The 4,930-nt window shown below is 42.2% G+C and overlaps 1 pseudogene; it reads right to left on the reverse strand.

Moving 5' to 3' along the window:
* Positions 1–2,648: 2,648 nt before the first annotated feature.
* Positions 2,649–3,649, reverse strand: LOC114637027 (annotated as a pseudogene).
* Positions 3,650–4,930: the final 1,281 nt, after the last annotated feature.

The raw sequence follows: 4,930 nt of genomic DNA on the forward strand, positions 1-4,930 counted from the left end.
AGGAGTTTCAGCACTTCAGGTTTTAAGTTGCAGTCTTCAACTAGTTTGGACTAATTTTCTTTTACACAATGAAGATATATGGATGTAATTTTATTTAGGATATCCAGTTTGGGGGCCACTGTTTTCCACAATGATTGAATGTCAGGGGCCAGCCTCAGCAGCTCTTCTTTCTTGTTCTTGGTTCTTCTTGAGGCAGTGGAGAGGGGAAGAGCACAGTGGGGGTAAGACTTAATGTTACATGAGAAATGGTTGCTGTATAATAATAAAGCATTTTTCCTATCTCAATTCTAAGTCACTTTGCTTCAGGAGCCAATCTGCTTTCTGAGTTCCTCTGAGGCAAGAAATTGCTTAGCACCTCATTCTAAAACAGCAGGAGATTAAGTAAAGGATTAATTGCCAGAGCCTTTTCCCTTTGGTGCAGATGCCTCTTATTTGTCAGACTAAGGGAAAATTTGGAGTAATAAACTTCTTTGGAACCAGAAGAAGAGAATGATGCTCACAGAAGGAAAAACTTCTACACAAGCAAATATTGATTAAACTCACATAGATTCACATATGGATTCATCCATACACATTTCTTTTTTTTTTTATAATTTATTTTTTCTCAAATCGTAATTCATTCACACAGGGGTTATAAACACAGAAAGGCAGGATGTGGGGAAGGGAATGAGACTGGAGTGTGGGTGTTCAGGGGGAATACAGATATCTTCAGAACCGGGTATCGGCTGGGTGAAGGTTCAGGGGACAAGTCACTATGACTCTGCCTATGACTCGCTTGTCCTTATCTAAGTTGGTATTGTCTGCCCAGGCTACCTATTTACAAGGTCTATGACTACTCAGGCTTGTAAATTTCCACAAAAGCTGCCTGTTTACATTAGCTTATAGCCATCTGTTTCAATGTTTTTCCACTGAGACCCAAGACTTGATGTTAGTATACATGTATGACAGACCTATTGCTGATTTTGGCCTATGGCTGATTTTAGGCCTTCAGTGTGTAAGCAGGGCTGCCCCTGACATCTCCTCCCTTCTCTAAGTATAGAAGGGCTGTGGCAATTCTAAACTTGCGAAGGCGGGGATAGAGGCCTGACCTCCGAAGGGGACCTTGTAATGGCTCCAGTCCCCCTGTCATCCAGTGAGGTATGAGGGCCATACCTGTCCCGATGTCTTTTTCCTGGAGAGGGGATACTTTTGACATCAACCCCTATGCAGTCAGGCTTGTCCCTCAGGGAACCCAGATAGATATTTTTTTTCTTTTATTTATATTCCCTTGCAGTGCTTAGCCTCGCAGCCTAAGCAAGAATTCAGATCGCCTGACAGAGTGGGTTCTGGGTGGCCCCTCTCTGCTTGGTCTAGGGGCAGAAGTCCCCCCTTTTAGGTTGGGTGGAGATGGGTTTTGGAAACACCCTGTATAAAGTAACAACCTCATCTTGAGTCTCGTCATCCTCCATAGCTAACTTATGATAATGTATCTGAGTAGGTTTTGCTACCAAATTATTTATCTGTTGTATCACAGAGTTAGTCTGCCTATTTGAGAGCCAGGGACCAGCAGAAAAAAGCAAAGAGAACCCAAATAATGGTCCCAAGATGGGAGGATATAGGGTTGACAACCTTGGAGAGGCTGAAAACCAATTCTTGTACCAGCATTCATCTGTCTCTTTCTCTCTCTGACTTTTCTTAGGGCCTTCACTACCTGTTTCATGCTCTCTTTAACCCTCCTTGTCTTGTCTATGTAAAGGCAACCTTCTTCTTTAAGGGCTGTACACAGTCAAGAGCTGTACACAGCCTTTTCTATTGTAATAGAGTAAATCAAGTCCAATAAGGATCTTTGCGATTTTAGGAGGTCTCTTCAGACAGCAAAACGAGGGATTTCTTCAGATTAGTGATGTCAATCTCTAGCTGTTTGATGTTCTTGTCAGTGGCCCTTCAAAGGTCTGAGTAGTATAAGTTCGGAGGCCAGCATCTGGATTAGAACTTTTTTTTTTTTTTTTTGCTTTGAAATTTAGAAACAAGTTTTATTTAAGAACTGAAATACAATTCCTAAAATATCAACTTTTCAGAAAACTGTGGCTACACAATAATGCATTGCCTCTATCATGTTAGAACGTGCATTAGACACAAATACAAAAACCAGGAAACAAATCACCATCCTTCAACAATTTGAGCAAAGATAGAATGCATGCCTAAGGAACAACAAAGATGGACTTGCAGAGGATGGGCTGTTTACAGACGTCAAGCACCAAAACAAAAAAAAAAAAACACAAATGCATGGGTTTCCAGGTATATACATTAAGTTGAACCTTTGGCACTAGGAACCAGGGCATCTCATCACGTAGCATTAACACATATTAGAAAACTCTGTAGTGTCAAAGGGATAGAGCCACCAGCATTCAAGCACTGTTGTCAACTAGGCAATAAAATGGTCTACTTAATTTCTTCTTTGTCTAATTACTGCATACACTGGTAGCAACTTTGAAACGAGGAAAGGAGCTGGGTACTCCTTTTATTTTCTGTCTATAACAGAACAGGAAACAAACTGAAACATAAGCCCTGTTTTACACTGATAGTTTTAAAGAACATCAATTATACCACGAAAGGACTAAACAGAAGTGTTTACAGATAGCAGACAGTAGTGAGTGCTCAGTAGACCTTCACAGGGCTTTGAGATGATAGTAAGCAGAAGCCACTTTGTAATCACTGGCAGTAAACAGGGAGGCAGAATTTTTTTGCCAGATACTTAAGAAAATCATGCAGATAGCCCAGCAATAATGCCAGGTTTTTCTCATTAAGGGGAATGTAAGCCAACATTGCCCCAATTCTCACGAATAATCTCAGTAGGTGTGGCGCCCCATAGATCTGCGACATAGGCGCATCAGGGTGAGCCAGCAGAATCTCAGCATACTGAGGCCTTTCAAACTTGTACAGCAGCTGAGTGCCCAGCATCACATTGAAATACTCTTTTATGCCTCCCACAACTTCATTAACTGCATACTCCTTATTATCAACATTTCCCTGCGACTTCTTGCAATTAGCATACTCCTCAAGAATGGCATCTACATTCTTTTTAGCAGGGAGCTGGAACAACTGCTTCTGCCTAGTAACCAAGTCCCAGTCCTCCACCAGCCATGGTTTTAATTCTTCAGGGATCTTCACCTTCACCTCCATCCTACTCTTTAATGCCTCCTCGCTCTCCACAGTAGGGTCAGCCTTTTCTTCCGAGGGGGCTGGGGGACTTCACTGGTACTGCCACTGTCTCTGTTGCCAGGAGTCTTCTGCTTGTTCTTCCTTGTCTTCCGCACAGAACCAGAAGGGGGGTTCTCAGCAGAGCGACCTCCCCATCTTCCTGGCAGGGCTGGATCAAGATTCTTTGGCTGCGAACCAGCTGACTTCTTTCCTGAGGCAGCTCCTCTCATCTTACTTCTCTGCATATTGCTTCGATTTGGTTTCTTAAAGTTGTCTTCTTCAGCAGATTGTTGTCCACGAGTTTGAGAAGCCTGCTTTCTGGAACTCATTCAACCCTGTTTTTATTCCAACCAACAATGTTCCTTCTTTCCCTTCCAAGGACTCCTAGTAATCTCCTAGGATGATCTGGAAAGATGAAGTGGGAATACAACCCTGTGTTCTGCAACCAGGAATGGTTCTGCAACCAGGGTCAGAGTTCCTGATCCTTACTGTGTAGCAAACTTAGCTTTTCTGATGATGACCTGAAACGAGAATCCAGTTCTTTCCAGCAGCTGACGTGTGATCACTGCTGCTCTTCCAACTGCCATAGTCTGGATTAGAACTTCTAACAGCAGACATCACGGGTGATTCATTTGTACGTGGAAAGGAAAAAGAAGGGAACTCTCAGGGAGATTTCTCTTCCCTGGATGTAAATTGTTATTCATCGTATTTATAGTTGGGCCTGCCTTTGTGGGGGTATCTATTTTTTTCATTAATCTTTTTGGTAGCCGGTTAGCTGTGTCTTCTGTGGTATCAGACAGGCATATCAATCCTCGGCCCCGTAAGGGAACTGGGTCTGGGCCATTCCCTTTAAGGGTAAGAGGGTCCTTCCCCATATCTGTGGCAAAGTTTTGATGGTCTCGGTGGTGCCAGAGGCAGTCAGTAGCAGATCTGCCATGAGCTTTGAGCTTTAGAGAGGTAAAAGTGAACAAGGGGTACTATTCCCTTTTGTTTTTAAGCCAATTTTTCAGAGTTCTTGTAAAATCAGGGCAGAAACGCCAGCAGTAGCTCCTTCCACACTCAGAGAGTCATGAAGACCCTATTTAAGGATATATAAATCTATATTAATAATCTTTTGACAAAGGACTGTTATAGCACCGCCGACAACTAATCAGACTGTATAATATATTGATTAGTAAAAGCTTCTTCTACTTTTTGTGAGATTACCTCTCTTTTGTCAATTAATTGTTGAGGAAAATTAGGATTTACATCTTTCTTGAGAATATTGAACAGAGACTTAAATTCTTTTGTGGAGAGCTTAAAATAGGATCTTAGCCAATTAACAACTCCTATAAACTTTTGAAAATAATTTAAAATAAGTAAACTCTCTCCCTTTCTTTTTTTTAGACCCTTTATCTGTGTGTTTTTTTATTGGATATTATACATATTTACCTTTCAATGTTATCTCCTCTTCCATTCTCCCCCCAAACACCTTATCCCATACCCCCTCCTCCTAATTTTTGTGACGGTGTGCTCCAAACATCCTCCCAGTCCCATCTCCCTGCTCATGAATTCCCACACAGTAGGGGATCCAAACTTTTGGGGACCATGGCCCTCCACTTTCACTGAAGTCTAACAAGGTCACCCTCAATTCCCTATACAGGTGCATGAGTCCCTCCCTTTGTGCTCTTTGGCTGGCGGTTTAGACTTTGGGAGCTCTGGTTGAAACTTTTGATACTCCTTCTAGAAAGGACCAAAGCATCCACACTTT

The sequence above is a fragment of the Grammomys surdaster genome, unplaced genomic scaffold (assembly GCF_004785775.1).
Source record: "Grammomys surdaster isolate TR1022 unplaced genomic scaffold, NIH_TR_1.0 125125, whole genome shotgun sequence".
In the NCBI taxonomy this organism is placed as follows: Eukaryota; Metazoa; Chordata; class Mammalia; order Rodentia; family Muridae; genus Grammomys; species Grammomys surdaster.